We start from the raw sequence: 20,228 nt of genomic DNA, 5'->3' as shown, positions 1-20,228 counted from the left end.
TGGAGTGGGAAGTTAGGCTTCTACTCCTTGAGGGTGAAGTATCCACATAAGTTATTAGCAATTCTTGTGGATGAGAGTTTTAGCTCCATCACTTACGGATGCGACCATTTATATCATTATGGACTTGCGGGCTGTTTTCTGTTTTTTCTTTTTCGGTTTGTTTTCACGTTGGGTTGTAATCGCATACTACTTTATTTTGTTGTTCAAACTGTTCCAGCTTTGGCGTGGGAGCTCTTTCAGTTGGCGCATGCATTTCTTTGACTTTCTCCATCAAGGTGGGCATTCCCCTCCACCCACCCCAACCTCCTTTTTTGAGCACTTCCTAACTTTTAAGCCTCAGCCTTATTTTTCAAGAGACTTACCACTAATTTCCCATGACACTTTATGTTTATCCTTCCTCACTAGAGTGCCATTGAGGGCACCACGTAGGATCCTCAGCACTGCCGTAGACGCTGGCTTGGTTCTGAATGAACGAATGAATGAATGAACCAGGCTGGTGTTTAAAACTCACTGGAAAGGGATGAGTCCAGGTGGGTTCGGGGAAAACCGTGCTCAGCCTCGGTGTGACCGGCAGCCTCCTTGCCGGCCGCCTACAGGGTCTCCGCAGGTGCAGAGCGCACCGCAGGCGTTCGCAGTCACCTCCACACTCAGAACCACGCGGGGAAACGCACTGGGCCGGCCTGCAAACGTCACCAGCGCGGCGGGGATCCCCCGGGAAAGTCCGGCGCCTTTGGGCCGCCCCCCTGCGAGGAGGAGGGGGGCTAGGGAACGAGGGGAAGGGCCTCGGGGGCGCCCCTGCCCACAGTATCCGGCAGCGGGGGGAGGCAGAGCGGGTCCGCCCGCTTCCCCGCAGTCCCGAGCGCAGGCAATTTCGGTGGGGCGGGGCGGGGCCGTCGTCCCGGGGCGGGGCCAGGTCCCCAGCTGTGGGCTCTTCCGACACCCAAGGGCTGGGCGGGCGCCCAGATGCGGCGGCGGCGGCGCGGAGCTCGGGTGGCGGCGGAGGAGCCGCGGGAGGCGCCGGGGGTCGATCCACAGGTTTCCTTCCCCGCCTGGCGTCCAGCGCGGGACGGGCGCCCACGGGAGAGGACTTCTCGGTGCGTGTTCTTGTCCTTGGGTCTCTTTGTCTTTCCTTCGCCGCGGGACTCGCCCGGCTAGGCTGGGCGCTGAGAGCTGCGGGGATGTGGCAGCGGGACGGGCTCGCTTGCTCGCGGTCACAAGGGATGCCTGAGGGGGGATGTCGGGTCTCTGGCCGCCTCTCGGGGGAACATGGCATTTGGGTTTCTAACAGGGAGGAGTGATTGTTTCTTCTGCCAATGGGCAAGGGAATGCGCAGATAAATAATCTCCGGGATACCTGTTGATAGGCTTCCCTTATTCAGTAGCCACCTAAGATTGCTTTTGTATTTGAGTCAAAAAGGCTGAGGTGGTTGTTTGTTTTTTAAATTCGTGGGAGCATTACTTCGGTTTGATCACCTCTTCACTTCCTATTAGGTTGCACTTTCTCAAAAATACCAGAATGGGAACTTCTTGACTTGCACTTGACAGTATGACTCAGGATCCAGGAAATACGGAGACTTGTTACCGCCTTGAAATATTTCACACTCTTCCAAGCCCATATAAGACTTTGGTTTATTTATTTGTTTTAGAGAATGGAGACAAGAGGTAGTGGCAGCGCCTAGGAGCGCCACACCGCTGGAGAGGGAATTCTAGACTTGGCTGACAGCAGCTGAGATCTGTATTACTTCCTGTGGTTCTCACGCACTTGTTTAAGCCATTTCTCAGCAAAGGGAGGAGCTGTTATTTCCAAACGGGTATCCAAAAATGAGTCACTGGGCTGCTCTCTTAATTGTGAGACTTTGTTAATGAACGTTTGAAACGTGAGGTCTGCTCTGGCTGTATTAAAATAAGATTAAGATGTGAAATGCAAGTGCTGCTAAACTGGGGCTGTGGTGTAGGAAGTAACAGTTCAAAGTTTTCAGTTTCCAAAAGCGCCTGACGGTACAGCTTAGCAGCTAGGGTCAGTAGGCTGATGTAAGATAACGAAGAAAATCATGCGCTTTGCCACAGAGGCCCCAGGGAAAATTAATTTCATTATTCAATAACTGGTTTACTACTTTTTACTAGAACGGTGTGATGGAAACATGTCATGTTACCTAGTGACTGTATGTCACTCAGAATCAAAATCTTTTGGACAGTTTGTTTATAGTATATTAGTGCCACATGAATAATTTTGAAGATGGTGGATATAATTGGAGCTAAGAAACGTAAATGTTCAAGCTGACAGGTCCCACTGCAGCTGAGGAGTAGCTCTTAGAAAGGGATGGTACACTATCTCATCATGATTGGAACCGAGTTCAGCCCAGCAAACAGTTATCAGGTACCTGTTCTGTGCCACCTTCCCCAAGCTCTGGTTATACAACTGTGAAGAAGAAGGGATTTTGCTGCCAAGCCCCTGAAGAGTGGTGTGGAAGGCTGGTAAATCCACTGGAAAATCCACTAGAAGGAGATGAGTATATTGATAAATCTATGCCCACAGTAGAGCCTCTGTCCCAATATGCCTGTAGATCTGGGATTTTGAATGAAGTGGGTCGTCCTCGTTGCTGGAAGAACAAGAAAGATTTGAGTTTAATCATCAACTTGTCTTTGCAGGCAGCCTGTTGAGCTTATTCAGTGAGCATTTCATTCAAAAAGTGGTTTAAAAATATATTAATTAGGAGTTCCCGTTCTGGCTCAGGGGGTTAAGAACCCAACTAGTATCCATGAGGATGAGCGTTTGATCCCTCAGTGGGTTAATGATCTGGCATTGTCCGAGCTGCAGTGTACGTTGTAGATGCAACTCAGATCTCTTGTTGCTATGGCTGTGGTGTAGGCCAGCAGCTGAAGCTCCAATTTGACCCTTAGCAAGGGAACTTCCATATGCTGCAGGTGTGGGCCTAGGGGGAAAAAAAAAAAAAAGGAAAAAATACATTAATTAGAAAGGCATTCTTTTTAAAGATTTTGAATTAAGCATATTTTAAATTATCTAATAATCGTGTAAAAATAAACCCAGCCCCAGAGTTCCTGTTGTGGTGCAGCAGAAATGAATCCGACTAGGAACCAGGAGGTTGGGGGTTTGATCCCTCGCCTCACTCAGTGGGTTAAAGATCCAGCATTATGGTAAGCTGTGGTGTAGGTCACAGACACGGCTCGGATCTGGGGTTGCTGTGGCTCTGGTGTAGGCCAGGGGCTACAGCTCTGATTAGACCCCTCGCCTGGGAACCTCCATATGCCGCAGGTGCGGCCCTAAAAAAGACAAAAAGACCAATAAATAAATAAACCCAGCCTGTTATTACCCCTAGACCACCACAGGCACTTTCAGTTGCCTTTTAAAAAAACCAATAGAGTGACTAATGAATGGCTTACAATGTTATAACACCATATTTAAGCAACTTTCAGATCCTTGTTTTTATAGTTTGAATACATGATATCTGTATGACTCAAAATGAGTAAATCCACAGTATCACAGTTTACTGTTGGGACTGAAATCTGTTGAGGTGCTTTTGGACCTGATGCCAAAATACATTCAGTTTCTCCAGTTCCATAATACGTCCAATGGGTGAGGGAAACAATGCGAACTGTGAGACACCTTTACCTTCATCTCACAATTACGTTTTCTATGAGAAAGGGTTGAGTGTGATCTTCATTGTCGTACTCCCTGAACTTGGCACGAGCTTGTCGTGATAAGTGTTAGGAAGTATTTACTGATGAAATAATGACCCTTAATGTAAGAGGAGGCATTGTCAGGTGGATGGAGGGACAGAGGACCGACCCCGCAGAAGGACCAGCTTGTTTGGGGTGGACACCCACTGGGGAGAGGGCTGGAGGGACGGGTTGGGCCAGATGCCAGGTAGGCGCTCTGAGATTGTCCTGTAAAGGACTTGAAGCAGGTGAATGATATTGTCAGATACATGTTTTGAAACGATAGAGATTGGACAAGAGCAGCACTGGCCTTAGGGAGACACAGAGGAGACGGTTTGTAATGCTCAAGGTGAGAAATTAAAGAAGGCTTGAGTCAAGCAGGGAGGGTGAGGAATGGAAAAGAGGGGAGAAGCTGCAGATGTTTCGTAGCTGGAACCTGGCCCCAGAACCCAGGAGTGGGCAGTGAGGGAAAGGAAGGAGGCTGAGATGACCCCCACATTTCTAGTTAATGACTAAGGATAGGAACATAAACGGAAGACTAGGCTTGGTTTCGGCGATAATGAGGAGCTCACACAGAGTCTGGTATATGGTCAGTGGGCGTGAAAATGTTTGGAATGCATAGTAGCTAAAATTTATCGAAGGCTTATAATGTTCAGGCATTATCTTAGGCTCATTATGTGAATCAAGTCTTTTACTCTTTATTGCAGTCCTGTGAGATAGGTACTATCATTAACTGCTTTGACTGAAGAAGAAAGTGCCGTGTTAGTAATTGCCAGAGCCAGGATTTGATCCTGAGCATCTTTCTTTAGAGTTTGCATTTTTTTTTTCTTTTTATGGCCGCACCTGCAGCATATGGAAGTTTCTGAGTTAGGGGTTGAATCGGAGCTGCAGCTGTCAGCCACAGCCACAGCAATGCCAGGTCATAGCCACACCTGGGACCTAGGGTGCAGTTTGTGGCAACGCTGGATCCTTAACTCACCAAGTGAGGCCAGGGATGGAACGCACATCCTCATGGACATTATGTGGATGCTGAGCCACAATGGGAACTCCTAGAGCTTGCATTCTTTTTTTTTTTTTTTTTTTGTCTTTTTGCCATTTCTTGAGCCTCTCCTGCAGCATATGGAGGTTCCCAGGCTAGGGGTCGAATCAGAGCTGTAGCTACACCAGAGCCACAGCAACATGGGATCCGAGCCGCGTCTGCGACCTACACCACAGCTCACGGCAACGCCGGATCCTTAACCCACTGAGCAAGGGCAGGGATCGAACCCACAACCTCATGGTTCCTAGTCGGATTTGTTAACCACTGCGCCACGATGGAAACTCCATTCTTAACCACTCTGATGTGCTTGCTGTCTCTATGAAGGACTGATGTTTTGGACACTGTGGTAAACTCATATTGGAGTCCCCCTCCTGATCCTGATGATTCTCCCTCATCCAGGAATAGCCCAATACATGAGATGAGAATCTCCATGAGATGAGTCCCCAGTGGTCCTACTGTGTCGCATGGCAACCTCCCCACTACCTCCACCCCGAGAAATACTTGCTTGGTCTAGGAATAAACCTAGACTAATCAGAACATTTCTCCTGGGAATTTTAAAACATTTTAATGGAGACTCACAGTGACTGAAGGTTCCCAGAGCTTTAACAACTGTCCTCAGAGCTGCCTCCATTACCACCTTCCCAAACAGTAGATACTCAGTGCATTGGGTTTCTCAGAGGCATTCAGTGTTTCACTGCTAAGATCTGCGGTATCCCTCCCATGGGGAAGCAGAAAGGCTGGCCCAGGGTATTAATCTACAGAGCAGGTATGATGGTGGAAGTCGTGCTACCAGATGCAGGCAGGGCCATAACAGCTCCAGGTCTTAACACTCCTGGTTTGTGATCTGCCTTCTAGGGCCTGTTTTGTTCAGGTTTTACCCAGAACCAGGTACTTACCAGCCCCTCCTGCCTCCAACTTCCAGAATCTTTGTAAGTGAAGCTGGCCCTGCCATGTTCCCAATTTTCTTGATTTCAGGGGGGCACAATGATTCAAGTTTCCTGGGCGCACTCATTTTCATCTACAGATCGATTCCTTTGATCCTGATAAAAGTACTTTTTGACTAACACCCTCACTTCCCCAAATCTGACCCCATCTCTTCACTCTTCCCATTGTTTCATGATTCAGCCTACTTTGGTTTGGAATAATACTCTGATTTTTGTTCAGTAAGGAGGGTCTGATTCTCTTTTCCTCAGAGGCCTCTACTTTGGACCATGTAAGGATTAGAGACACTGAATGAATGTTGTGCCCAAATGAATCGGCAGACTCAAAGTCTGAAGTTTTAAAACATTCAAATGTCTAATAAATCTTGAAGTTCTGAAATGATTTCTCCACACATGAAGAAAAGGTTTCATTCAGCATTTCTTTCGATTTATCAGGAAATCTAGATATTTATAGTGGCCCATTACATGAGACTGACATCAAGCCTTCCGGGATGATCCAGCTCACATGTTTACCCTTGGTCTGAATTCCTATGTCCCCGTCTGTAATTTACTCAGTGCTCAGAGAACGAGAAAGGGAAGGGCTCTGGTTAATATTTCACGTGGGTTTGTCTTGCCTCCTCATTTTGACTGTGGTTTCCCTGAGAGCGGAGAATTGCTAGAGTTAGGGGCTCCCAGTTCTAACTATTCTGTGACTTTTGCTGATAAGGATGCCACCTGGCAGAGGAAATCATTTGCCGGTCACTCCTTCTGCGTCTGTGGACACCAGCCATTATTTGTATACCTCATTCAAATTCTTAGTAAGGCTCAATCGTTTGGTATTTTTAATAGGGAGAAGTCTTAGGATCGGTAATTTCTAGCTATCCTTCTTGAGCAAATTAAATGTTTTCAATTCATTTTTGTACTTTTTTTTTTCCTTTCTAGTGGCTGCCGTATCAAGGTTATCCAGAAAATACAAATTTGCTTAGAAAAGTGTTCCCCATTTTGTATATATAACTGTTTTTACTTGTTTTTTTCTGTCCAAAGATATAAAATGACATTTCATTGGTCATTGCATAACTCGTTGGGAGATAACGGAAATTCCGACTTTTCAGAGTAGTGGAAATAGCCCTGCTGTTATTGTCATATGGAAAAAAAAACATGAACAAGGATTGTGCTCACTTCTGTTTCAGTTTCAGGTTGCAGCAATGCATGTCACACCTCCTCGTTTTGTTTCTAATGTTCTATCATGTGCCTGGGCGTATTGATTTTTGACACAAATCTGATGATTTGAGATAAAGCAGGACACAGTGTGTGAGCTGAGTTGTGTAATGGTGGTAGCTCTCCCACTTCTTCGCCCCCTCTTCCCTGATTATCACATGGGAAACCAGCAGAGAGTGATGTCAGCTGACAAGAGGATACAGCTCTGCATTACTTACAAAGTACTCTCTGTAAGTTTCTCTTTTAATTCTCATAAGAGCCTGGCAAAACGGAAATAATAAGCCTCATTATTATTTTATTTATTTTTACTTTTTGTCTTTTTGCCATTTCTTGGGCTGTTCACGAGGCACATGGAGGTTCCCAGGCTAGGGGTCTAATTGGAGCTGTAGCCACCGGCCTATGCCACAGCCACAGCCACATCAGATCTGAGCAGTGTCTGCGACCTACACCACAGCTCACGGCAATGCCGGATCCTTAACCCACTGAGCAAGGGCAGGGATCGAACCCGCAACCTGATGGTTCCTAGTCAAATTCATTAACCACTGCGCCACGACGGGAACTCCATCTCATTATTGTTGTCTGTACTCAGATTCTAAAGATGAGGAAGGCGATCTTGGGAGAGACTAAGGGACTGCCCATCATTACCCAAGAAGCAAGGTGCAGAGGCCACTACACTGTGCTGTCACTTTTTTACTCTAATAGGCAAGTTGAGTCCTTAGGTCAAGTTCCCTGGAAATAACCTCTGAGATTTGCATACAAGAAGTTTACTGGGAGATGCTCTAGGAACAACGCTTGGCAGGAGAGGGGACCGCAAAGTTCTGCAGAGGGAGGAACTAACTGCAGTGCATGCTCAAGGGTGGCCTCCACAGTGGGGGACTTTGGAGATGGGATGGCCCCTTCAGAATTGTTCTGTCACCTCAAAGCAAGGGTGCTGGCCATTGTATCCCTCACATCAGCTCGTCACTGGATGTGGGGCATCCAGGCAGCAGTTCCTGGAGCTGGGAACCTTCAGCAGCCAACATTCCTGGCAGCTGGGGGGAACAAGGCCTTGGTCCCAGCGTGGATCTGCATGTCACATCCCCTACTACATTTCTGTGGACGAGAGCATTTTGCTGTACGAGGGTCTTGCTGTGTGTTTCTAACTCAGACCACTGCCCTGCTGAGTGGAGGCCAGAAAGCTGGCATCTTGTCCAAGCCCCTTAAGGATTTTGACTAAATGACCAGAGAGTGAGAAAACAATAGGCTTAATCCTGTGAAGTTAGGAGCAAAAGAGTCAGGTGAGGATAGGCCAGGATAAGTGGTAGGTGCCTAATAAAGAAGGCTAACCAAACACTCAGGCTGTCCAGACCACAACAGAAGTGTAATCAATGCCTGCCGGTCTTTGCTATAATTCTAGGCTTTACCAGTGGTAAACAATTTTGCAATGTTAGGCTACATTTTCTCTCTCTTCTCTCCCTCCTCCTCTCTCCCTGTTTCCTAAGCCTTGGAAAGGCCCAGTACCAATCTAATGCATCTCAAAGTGTAGCCTATAGATTATAAGATCAGATTTGCCTGGGATATTGTAAAACATTCCCCAAAACAAACAAACAACAACAAAAAGAAAACAGAAAGGAAAGTCCAGGTCCACATTCAAGATCCACTAGAACGGAATCTTTAAAAGTGGAGCCCAAGGAGTTCCTGCAGTGGCGCAGCATAAACAAACCTGACTAGGAACCCATGAGGTTGCAGGTTCAATCCCTGGCCTTGCTCAGTGGGTTAAGGATCCAGCATTGCCATGAGCTGTGGTGTAGTTTGCAGATGTGGCTCAGATCTGCTGTGGCTGTGGCTGTGGCTGTGGCTGTGGCTGCAGCTGTAGCTCCGACTGGACCCTAGCCTGGGAACTTCCATATGCTGCCAGTGTGGCCCTAAAAAGCAAACAAAAAAAATGGAGCCAAAGAATTGACATTTTCAACACATTTTCCCCAGATGATTTTGATCCATGCTACAGTTAAGAATCATTGCCTTAAAAAAAAAAAAAAAAAAAAAGAATCATGCCTTGAACCCTTCTACCTTGATGGTGACCAAGTCTGCTGGGATTTTCTCGAGTAGTGAGAAGCCAGGGGCACTATGGACGGAGGAGCACCTGCACCTTAACCCTGCAGGCTTGATATAGTGACACTCATCCCTTGAATTTATAGCATGTTCCTGGTGTCACCAAATGAGAGCCTGTCCCAAATCCCTTGGTGGGCTTCCAATCAGGACTGCTGGGGAGAGAGGGGGGAGGGGGGAGGGGAAGGGAGGGAGGGAAAGACTACTTCTGACTTGGCTTTTTAAGATCTTGATAACTGGAGGAGAGATGCCAAATTCCTGGAACAGTTGTAGTAAAACGGGGAGAAGGGAATTCTTGTATTTATAGGAATCAGTAAACTTTCCAGGAGAATAAGAAAGTTCCAGAAAATCTTATGCAAGATGAAGCTCTGAGGTGCTGTCCTAAAGCTTTAAATGGGAGTTCCTGTTGTGGCTCAGTGGTAGCAAACGTGATTAGTCTCCATGAGGATGCGGGTTTGATCCTGGCCTCGCTCAGTGAGTTAAGGATCTGGCATTGTGGTGAGCTGTGGCGTAGGCCGGGTGGCTACTGCTCTGATTCCACCCCTAGCCTAGGAACTTCCATATGCTGTGGGTACAGCCCTAAAAAGACAAAAAAAAAAAAAAAAAAAAAAAAAAAAGCTTTGAATGACCGACCATCTAATAGGAGGAGACCAATAACTATGACAAGAAAATGTATTATCTGATCCTTTGAAATAAGGAATAATTTTTTTTTTCAAAGGGAAAAACGCTGATTTTGAATCAGGCCATTGTAGGAAATATCAGTCCCCTAAAGAATAATCTGATGAGCTCCTAGGACATTTTGATATGTTTTGTTCACTCCTGCAGCAGCAAATACTCAAGTTCCTCCACGATCAATGCTCCATGCCTTTGCTCGTTATCTCCGCCTGGCCCCTTCCCCGTTCCTTGTTCAGCTAACTCCAGTTAAACTGTTTAGAATCAGGTCAGATACCATCCTCTCCAGGAAGCCTTCCCTTCCTGTCATTCAGCTCAGTTTGCCATCTTCTGCTGAGCTCAGAGAACACACCCATACATCCCCCTCTTCCTACAGTTATTATTATTATCCTCCCTGCCAGCCCGTAAGTACCTTGAGAGCAAGGATTGTCTACTTTGTGTACAAGAGACCTCGCCTCATAAAAAATGATTGAAAGACATACCACTCTAGCAAGCATAATTATTCAACAGATATTTCTTGAGGCCCTCCTATTAGCTGGACACTCTGGGGTGCATAACAAACACAACAAGCCAGTCCCCGACCCCATGGAGCTTATTGGCAAGCAGAGAAGATAGGCAGTAAAACAATGCACAATAGGATATGATGAATATTAGGAAAGAGGAAGGATCAGAAAGTGTGAGATCATGGAGCTTATCACCCAGCCTGGTCTGTAAGGTCAGAGAGAGAATCCCATTCTCATGAAACATAATTTATATAAATACAGAAGCTAGGAGCCTGGCTTTTGTTTAAGACAAGAGACAGAGACCTCTTTTTAAACAAAGGAAGACCTTTTGGTCTATCTAGTTCAAAACTGACCAATCCTTCATGCTTTTGTGTGTGTGTGTGTATACACGTGTGTGTACAGTATGTGAGCACACACACTGGCAAAGAGAGAACAAGAAATTAACTCCTTCGTTTAATGAATACAATAGATAGCAAGGAACAGAAAAGGGAGTTTCAGTGCATCTCATTCAGTGTCCCATTGCTAGAAGGTGATTTGTTAATGTTTTATTTTTGGCTGCACTTGTGGCATGTGGAAGTTCCTGGGCGAGGGACTGATCTGAGCTGCAGCTGCAACCTACACCACAGCTGCAGCAACATAGGATCCTTAATTCACTGTCCCACAGCAGGAACTCCTGATTTGTTAATATTTTAATATGTAATGTACAGTAAAGGAATATGAACTTAAAGCTCTGAAAATCATGAGCTTACAGTACGGCTTTTTAAGAGTTAATTTTAAGACACTGAGGACTGTGGCCTAGGTGGCTGTTTGATAGTTTTGCTGTTGGGTCTTGCTGTAGACCAAGGTTGAGGTACCTTTGTCAGAGGTCAGTGTCTGCTCTGACCTCATTTTTCCACTTTGCTTTCTTGGCCCTGCTATGCCTCCTCTACCTGGCTGGGTCCTTTTGTTCCTTTTATGGACATTTCTTGCTCTTTGATTATTTCTGTACCTACTTATTTCTCCCCATACATTTTAAAACTTAGTTGAGGGCAGAGATTGGGACTTGATTTTTTTAATCTCTGAATCTCCTGCAACTCTTCTACTGCAATTTATTTATGTTTATTACATTAAATAAATAAGTAACCTTAAATGTAGTATCTGAATTAAGAGACCATCCTAAGGTTAAAAAAGTAACCAGATTGGTTCTCTACTAAGAACCTATTTCTTGACTAACCCAATGTCACAAAGCAAATATGTACATATTTAACTTATGAATGTCTAATAAGAATACTATCCATTTGGCTGACTGCAGGGAAGGGAGGATTAAGTCATCGTGGATCAGCTTTTATTAGATGCAGATGGGAGTGTAGAATGCTCTGCTGTGTCTCATTTAAGTCAACTTAAATACATCCACACCATTCAGCATCTTAAAGCAACAGTGATTCTAAAAAACTGAATGAAAGACTATAGTGCAAGTGAAAATATAACTTGGGTCTGAAGTGTGATTTTTAAGCGAATGGACATGTGATGCCCTGTGATGACCATTTGCCATGTTTTCTTATGTCTTTCCTCTCATGTTTTGGCATATTCCTTGGTTTATTACAAGTATAACTTAATCTATGTTCTAATTTTTTTCTTTTACTATAAATATTGTATATAGGGAGTATATGAATGGTGAGAAAATAATTCTAAACATTTGTTCTTACACTTTCTATTTTGTGTAGTTTGAGCTTGGTTTATTGCTGAAGTGTAGGTGGGTAATGAATTTAGCCATTGTGAAACCAATTGAGTGTTTCTCAAAATTAGTTCAACTTTTATATTTTCATTGAGAATGAGAATTTTTAAATAAAAGCCTATCGTGGTGAAATGAAATATTTTCTCCTTTTGAAAAATGGAGAACTCTTTAGAGGATGATGCTTATTCTTTAAAGACTCAAAATTATAGTAGTACCAACTCATCTGAAAAGATTAGCAGTTGGTAGAAGAAAATTCCATGTGGTCAGCATAATTTTGTTGTTGTTTAATTAGAAAATCTCTCAAGTTATTAGCTGCTCTCTGCTGAAACTTAGACTTCCACAGACATTTTTTCCTTTCTGTTGAGGTCCAGATACCTACACCTACCACTGACAGCAGCATAAACACAATAAGTATTTTCAGTTAATTCTTCAACCTAGTCTTAGTAACTAAACCATAGATAAACAATGTATACTGATTTTTTAACTAATTTCTATTAATAAGACTAAATTGGTATCTTTAATTAGTATTTATTCGCTAAAGAACAGATACTATCATTTTATAATTTTAGTGAGAATATTTTATCTCCTGTGATTGTCTTCCTATATATTTTCCTCAATATATTTTGTCATGTTATTTTCTTATCAGTTGAGGTTGTCTGTTCACATAATATTGTGCACCTACCTAATGTCTATTGTTTTGTGCAAATATTTTCTTCTAATCTCTTGATTTAATTTTTTTTTTCTATTTTGACTGCCACACAGCATATGGAGTTCCCAGGCCAGGGGGCAGATCCCAGCCACAGTTTCGACCTACACTGCAGCTGTGATAACACCATATCCTTTAACTCACTGGGCTGGAATGGGGATCGAACCTGTGTCCTGGTGCTGGAGAAACACTGCCAGTCCCAGGTGCCACAGTGGGAACTCCTCTTGATTTAACTTTAATATTTGTTATTATTTTTGTGGCATAAGGATTTTGAATTTTACAGAGTCAATTTGGATATCTCTGAGATTTTTCCACAGCCTCAAAGCCCATAGAAAGTTATCCTTATCCCCAGAATACTGATAAATAATATTCAACCTTATTTTCTACTAGTGTTTCTGTTATTGGTTTTTGCATTTTTAATTCCTTGATGTTCCAGAGGTATATTATGGAGTCTACGGTAAGGATTAGAGCGAAATAAATTCTTGCTAGTCAATTACATCAGTCTGGCTGCTTAAACTTTTTCCTCCCCTATTATTATTTTTTTTTTTTACTTTTTGCTGTACCTGCAGCATGTGGAAGTTCATGGGCCAAAGATTGAACCTACCCATAATTTCGACCTACACTACAGCTGCAAGAAAAAAAAAATCCTTGATTATATATATTTTGGCCATGTCCAAAGCATGTGGAAGTTCCTGGGCCAGGGATCAAAACCAAGCCATAGCAGTGACAACACTGAATCCTTAACCACTAGGTCACCAGGGAACTGCATGATTGTATTTTGATGATTATGAAAATGCTCATCACAGCTGAGCCATGTATTACATCCTGATTATTTTCCTGTAACTACAATTTTTTTTTTGCTTTCCTAGAAGTTAATTGGTTTTTGTTGTTGTTTAGTTGGTTTTTTCTTCTTTTTACGGCCACACCTGCGGCACATGGAAGTTCTCTGGCCAGGAGCACAATTGGAGCTGCAACTGTTGGCCTACACCACAGCCACAGCAACGCCAGATCCAAGCTGCATCCTCGACCTACATCACAGCTTGTGGCAACAATGGATCCTTAACCCACCTACTCACAGACGCTATGTTGGGTTCTTAACCTGCTAAGCCACAACAGGAATTCCTAGTTAATTTACATTCACAACCTACGCAACCCCAAATTGTTTAAATCTCCCCTCAAGCAGTTTCAACCCATCAGGAATTCCATCAGTTTCATCTTTCTGAAGAAATCTCTTCCTCATTCTACTCACCTAGTGTAGACTGAGGATCTTTTCAGCCAGGTCATTGCTGTCATCCTGGAATCTCCCTTTGCCTTCATCCTGGGGTGCCTTTGCCTTGCTCCTCTGTTAGCACTCATGTTAGGGTCCTTTATATTGTATCTCTTCTGCTTCACTTATTTATTCATTTATTTCTGCTTCCTTATTTTGTTGGAATGCATTCCCCAGCTTCTTCCTAAGAAAGAGAACACAGGAGATAAAAAAAAAAATTTGAGACTTTATAGATCTGAAATGTCTTTATTCTACCTTCCCATTTGACTGATGGTTTGACTGAATTCTGAGAAGAAACAACATATTCCTCAAAAAATTTAAAAGGTGTTGTTCCACTAGTTTTAAGTGTTTTGATCTTCAATGCTTTGTGGGTGATCAGTTTCTCTCTCTCAGCTTATATAATATCCTCTCTGGAATTCCTGTAAATTTGGAATATGACCTTAAAGGATTGGACCCCTAAATTCCCCATCTTTTCTGCTTTTACGTTTCCTTCTACTTTATGGAAAACGGTCTTCCATTCACCTGCCTGTAGGATCTAGGTCAGTGCGCTGGATGGTAGGGGAATGGAGAGGGCTTGGAGGTCCAGCATTCCCTATAAATACCCCCACTTAATCCTCCTTTTTTCAGTTGGCCATCTCTAACCCAGTCCAGATTCAGAGTCTAGCCTCACTACTCTTCTTCACGGTAGGACAGGGGAGATAGGCTCACTTCATAAAAAGGCTTCTGGTTGTTTCCATCGTGGTTCAGCAGCAATGAAACTGGACCAGTATCCATGAGGACACAGGTTCCATCCCTGGCCTCGGTCAGGGGTTTAAGGATCCAGTGTTGCCGTGAGCTGTGGTGTGAGCCGAAGATGTGGCTCAGATCTGATGTTGCTATGGCTGTGGCAGCTGCTATGGTCGGCAGCTGCAGCTCCAATTAGACCTCTAGCCTGGAAACTTCCATATGCTTCAGGTGTGGCCCTAAAAGGCAAAAAAACAAAAACAAAAACAAAAAAACAAGGTTTCTAACCAAACACTTGTGTTGTTACTTTGCCATCCTCCCCTCCTTTTCCATCAGTACTCTGCCTTCAATTCTGATTCCCAAGCCATTGAGAACTTAATTATGGTGTGACTTTGATCCTTTCTTGGTCTTCTCCGCTGCGCACTTAGGATTCAGCTTTCTTATATCTGTTGGGCTAATTACCACTTGCCCATTTGCTCTATGACCTCCAAAATGTCGTTGCTACTCTTTTCTGTCTTGTTCTTTACCCCATTAGCTAGCGTATTCCTTTTCTTAAGTTCCTTTTGTGGGGTTTTGGAAGGGAGCAAACGTAATGTTCAGTTTGCCATTTTACCTAGGATATAGGTCTTCTTTAAACATACAAATGTGTTTCCTGGTTGCTACTAGCACGTAAGAGTAGATACATTTATCAAAATAACTAAAAGTAGAGGATAGAACATGGGACTGGGATGTTTAAGTGGATAAGTTTGAGTCTGGATGGACCATGGGGAGAGCTGAGCTATTTCTGGCTGGGGGGCTTGCCTGGAAGGAAGGCAGGATGAGATGGCTGTGGTGGCCTGGCCGTCTTCCAGCCAGTACAGATTAGGGGCAATTAAGTTAAAAACAAATTAACTCTCATTTAGTTTTCCTGTTAAATAGTTTTGGAGGGTGCATATGTTTACCAATATGAGTAAAACTATAAGTGTCACGTGAGAAAATACTCGCCTTCGTTGAGAATTCACTCACGGTGTGTTAGGCGTTTTCTAAGCACTCCTGGAGATTGACAATGTTATTCTAATCCTTAGTGCTAAGAGCTGGGAGTCCAAAGTAGATTTATTCAACTTTGCAGCATGTTTTAAACACTAAACTGTTACATCGTTATGTTATAGATGATACCACTTATTGAAATTAAGAAAAATTTTGTAATTACATAGAAAACTAAAGATGTATTTCCCTCATTATCTTTATAATTATGTCTTCAAATTGTTGAGAATGAGCAACTTGCATAAGTTTAGCTCAGCTCTGCCTACATTTTAAATATTTCAGAAGTCTTATTTCATGTTTTTAACATTTTCATTCCTCTCTTTAAAAAATGCTTAATAGGGAGTTCCCATTGTGGCTCAGTTGGTTACAAACCCCACTAATATCCATGAGGATGCGGGTTCGATCCCTGGCCTTGCTTGGTGGGTTAAGGATCTGGCTTTGCTGTGAGCTGTGGTGTACGTTGCAGATGCAGCTTGGGTCCCTTGTTACTGTGGTTGTGGTGTAGGCTGGCAGCTGCAGCTTCGATTCGACCGCTAGACGGGGAACTTCCACATGCTGCAGGTGTGGTCCTAAAAAGCTAAAACAAACAAACAAACAAAAAACCTCAAAAACTTAATATGAGCATTTTTGCTCATCTAAAAATATATTTTTAAAGGACCAAAACCATGAATCTTTTGCTTATTGAACTAACCTCATCCTCTCATATTTCCTGGCACATAGTAGGTACTCACCAAATACTTGTTGAATAAACACATGAAAGTCTCTGTTCCAGTAGCAGGTGTAAGCACATACGTCTGAAAGAGGTGCACAAGAATCTCAGTCACATAGTCTGTTTTATGACTGTTATTTAGGATCTCCTTACTGTGGTGCCCAACTTGGTTTATTTAACAGATGCCTTTATTTCTATGCTCTTGTATATATTTTAGCTAATATAATTGAGTTTTTTAAAATATAACGTTAAAATCTAATTAGGGTATAATGAATGCTCAACAGAAAGTAAAAAGGAAGGGTATGCTATTTAAAACTGTATGTGTTTCATGGTTGCTGGTAATTATTCTATATGGGTACTGATGGTCTGTTCATGAGAGAACAAATCATTTTTTTTAGAACAGGTTTAGATTTAAAGAATACTTAAGAACAGAGTACCAAGAAATCCCATATACCCCATACTTAGTTTCCCATTATTAACATCTTACAGTGCATTTATTACAATTAATAAACCAATATTGTTATGTTATCAATAATTAAAGTCCATACTTTACGCAGATTTCCTTAGTATTTACTTAATGACCTTTTTCTGTTCTAGGACCTCATTAAGATGCCACATTATATTGAGTTGTTATGTCTCTTCAGACTTTTGGCTGTGTCAGTTTTCTTCCTCATTTTTTTTTAATTAAAGTATAGTTAATTAAGTATTGTGTCAATTTATTCTGTACAGCATAGTGACCCAGTCATACATATCTATACATTCTTTTTTTCACACTCTCTTCCATCATGTTAAAGTTATTCTTTAGTTATAGAATTTTCTGCAGTTTCGCTCAGATGGGAAGTTACCCCAGACTCCAGTCATGAATATTACCAACTACCACTGCAAAGATGCAATGTCTCTATAATACAAAGTACAAGCTCAGATAGAAGGGAAATTTTTCATTCTGTTAATATTAAAAGGTCTGTAAGATTATATTTTTTCAGTATCTATTGGTGTTGATTCTGTATAGTACCAACGAGCACTACTGCTATGTGGAACAGTTTATATTGGGGTCAATATATAAGAAGTTTGGTCAGCTCCTGCTTTTTAGTTTGTTAGTTTTGTTTTCAGGAAGTTGTCTTCTTTAAGTGTAATGTGAGCTGTTCACTTTGCGGTAAAACAATTTCATCATGATAAGGGAATTTGTTTCCTTGGCTCTCTTCTTTATGGTATGTGCAAAGCCTCTAATGCAAACTCGGCTGAGGTTCTGAGTGAATACAGGGCATTAATATTCTGTCACCTGAGTTATAGGAATAATAATAGAAAGTGACAACAGAAGAGTTGTTTGGCTTTATAGGATCATTTAAAATCACTTGACCTGCCCATGTTTCTTAAGAGTAATACTTGTATTTTAAATACACTACCTGGCAAAATAAACTGTGTATGGCAACTGCGTAAAATAGTAACTTCTAATATCACGTTGGTAAAATACTTTTAAATTTATGGAGTGCCTTTCTATATATTATTTACCTCGTTTAACAATCAAAAAAAGAAACCCTTATGAGATATGTAGTGTCATTACCATTTTACGGATGGGGAAACTGACACTCAGAGATAAGAACTGTCTCGCTCCACGTGACACGGCTAGAGATGGGAGTGGGGAGAAGTCCTCTGACACCCAGGGGGGCTCACCTTCTCCCACACCGCATTTGTTTTTAGGACGCAAGTCATTTACCTAAGGAGCAAGATTTCTTCCCTGTATGTCCCTGTATCCGACGGGAAAGAAAAACAACTTCCGCCTCCAGCACTAACAAAACCTTGTGGGGTGGGGTCAAGAGAGGGGCTTACCTTTGTGAGACATTTATGAGGGAGATGTTCAAAGGATGTTTCCCGAATTAAAATTGTTCATCTGTTCCCAAAAGAGAGCCTAGCTACTGACTGTATAAACACTGAGTCCTGAAGATAGACGTCCTCGGATTGGCTTAGGCCCTTCCAGACTCAGTCTCTGGGCTGTCAGGAACTGGGGTAACCAACTTGAGATTCTTAAGCATAAAAATAAAACATAAGGAAACTAGAACAAATTTTTTAGAATTTTCTTTCCCTTTCCAGGTTGCCTTTGGTGTCCCTTTTTATCTGATTTCACCTGCACAAAAATGTTAGTGGGGCCTGCCCTATGGCCCTGCATCCCTGAGGGTTCCCCTGGTGGGAAGAAACCCCCAAGTGCTCCTGCAGTTTATCAGAAAAAAGTTCCGTTATTCACAGTATCAGGGCAGTTCTTCTGGATGCTGTCTCTTAAGTATTCACAACCTTCTGGAATAGAAAAGAATCTGGAAGAATATATATTTGACTTTTATCATTGGTTATTTTATATAGTTATGATCTATAGTGATATTAGATAAGTTTTTACTTTCCATGTAAAACAATTCTGTGTCATTTATTTCTTGTTTATAAAGAGCAAGATTTGCTTTCGTATTCAGAAAAATAGAGATTTTACCAAAAAAGAATTTTTTAAAAAGTGATTCAATAATCTGATAGCTCACAGGTATTAGTGTTCACTTATGATTATGAGATGAGTAACGAACTGTTAGTAAGAAACTAGTAGTGGGTCCACTATTTATACTAATACCGAATCTGCATTAGTTTTTTGAGTGAATGAAAATCACAGGATAGATGCTCATTAGGGGGCATATACAGGGGACCTACTCTCGTCTGGGCATTCTTCTAAGAGCTTTACATGGATTAGCTCATTTAATTGTCTTCATCAGCCTATGCAGTTGGTATTTATACATTACAGAGAGAAGATGACTACAAGGAAATGTAACAGCAGCAAACGTTTAAAAAGCACTTATCTATTAGGAATTGCCCTCTCTTATTGCTGGGAACCCTGGAATCAGTGAGGAAGCCCAGGCTGGTCCCAGTAGTGGCAGAGGGTGTCTCCCCAGGCTTCAACATTAAGCCACCCTCTTCCACTGCCCTGAGTGGATGTGGAATTCTAAGCAGATTCTACAACTCTGCAAAGTATCCTGATTGCCTTAAACCCTCTGGAAGGTCAGCAGCGTTATAACCGACTTATGATGTTCCTTAGAAACCAGGTTTATATTACACTGATTCTTATTCTTTTTAGTCTGATAGCAAGAAATGTCTCTGGTTCAGTCTAACAAAGCGGGGTTTGGAATATGGCGGGAGAGTCGTGGTGGGGAGTTGCCTTCTGGCCCAGCTGGTGTTCTTTACTTTGGTGATTTGAACAACAGACTTGGGATACACTTAACCATCTACTGCCAGTGCAAAACTGGCTTTTCAAGTTCTCAGAACCTTTTATCAGACTGAAACTCAGCCAAGGTTAAAACTGTCCAGTATCTCTGGGCTGTCCTTCCCCCACGGCTCAAGAACCCCGATTTAGCACACTGCATTATCAAACAGCCTCGGCTGAGTCTTTCTTGTGGAGGCTGCCTGTGTGAGAGATAATCTTTTTTTAGTATCACTTTATTTTTTTCTCCTCACCATGCTTATGACCACAATCCTCAAAAGGAAAGAAAGGCTGTCCTCAGACTTGTTAAGAAACATATGCTCCTTCTGTGTATGCTTTATAGTAACATTTGTAGACAATATGAGTAGAACATTATAAATACACACTGCCTTCAAATCAAGGTGTGTAATTAGGCCAGGATCATCAAAAAGGTGTCATCTATCAACAGGGAAATTATTTGGGACACGTTGCTTATGTTTGTATTTTTTAAATTGTGGCAATAAACTTTGTTTTCAATGCAAGAACTTTTACTTTCCAAAAATTATCATTTATCCACGACTCATGTCATCCTCCTAGGTCTTCTTTCAGAAGAACACACATAACGGCATATAGAGAAACTGAAAGAGAGGTGTATCAGTTAGCTTTGTCAGTTAGCAAACCTCTTCCAAATCACAATTTGTTATTTCTCACTGAGGATTAAATGAGATAATCTGTGTAAAGCTTCTACAACAGTATCTGGCAGA

The 20,228-nt window shown here is 42.5% G+C and overlaps 1 protein-coding gene and 1 long non-coding RNA gene across 3 annotated transcripts in view; one reads left to right on the top strand and one right to left on the bottom strand.

Annotated features, from left to right (window-relative positions):
- The window catches only part of STX11 (syntaxin 11), a 42,451-nt gene that overhangs the window by 9,669 nt on the left and 12,554 nt on the right, over positions 1 to 20,228 (top strand). The window contains exon 1 of one of the 2 annotated variants that reach the window (XM_001926239.3): positions 758 to 1,094. The exons of the other annotated variant lie outside the window; for it this stretch is intronic. The gene's annotated coding sequence lies outside the window, so the exon portion shown is untranslated. Of the gene's footprint in view, positions 1 to 757; positions 1,095 to 20,228 lie in introns of those variants that run through there. 2 annotated transcript variants of the gene reach the window in all.
- Positions 1,427 to 14,638, bottom strand: LOC110259972. Its single transcript, XR_002342515.1, has 2 exons — positions 13,787 to 14,638; positions 1,427 to 2,599 (listed from the first exon to the last, which is right to left on the bottom strand). It is a non-coding gene; the product is annotated as an uncharacterized LOC110259972 (long non-coding RNA).

The sequence above is a fragment of the Sus scrofa genome, chromosome 1 (assembly GCF_000003025.6).
Source record: "Sus scrofa isolate TJ Tabasco breed Duroc chromosome 1, Sscrofa11.1, whole genome shotgun sequence".
Lineage (NCBI taxonomy): Eukaryota > Metazoa > Chordata > Mammalia > Artiodactyla > Suidae > Sus > Sus scrofa.
The sequence above is the reverse complement of the archived record's forward strand: the minus strand, read 5'-3'. Positions and strand labels throughout refer to the sequence as shown.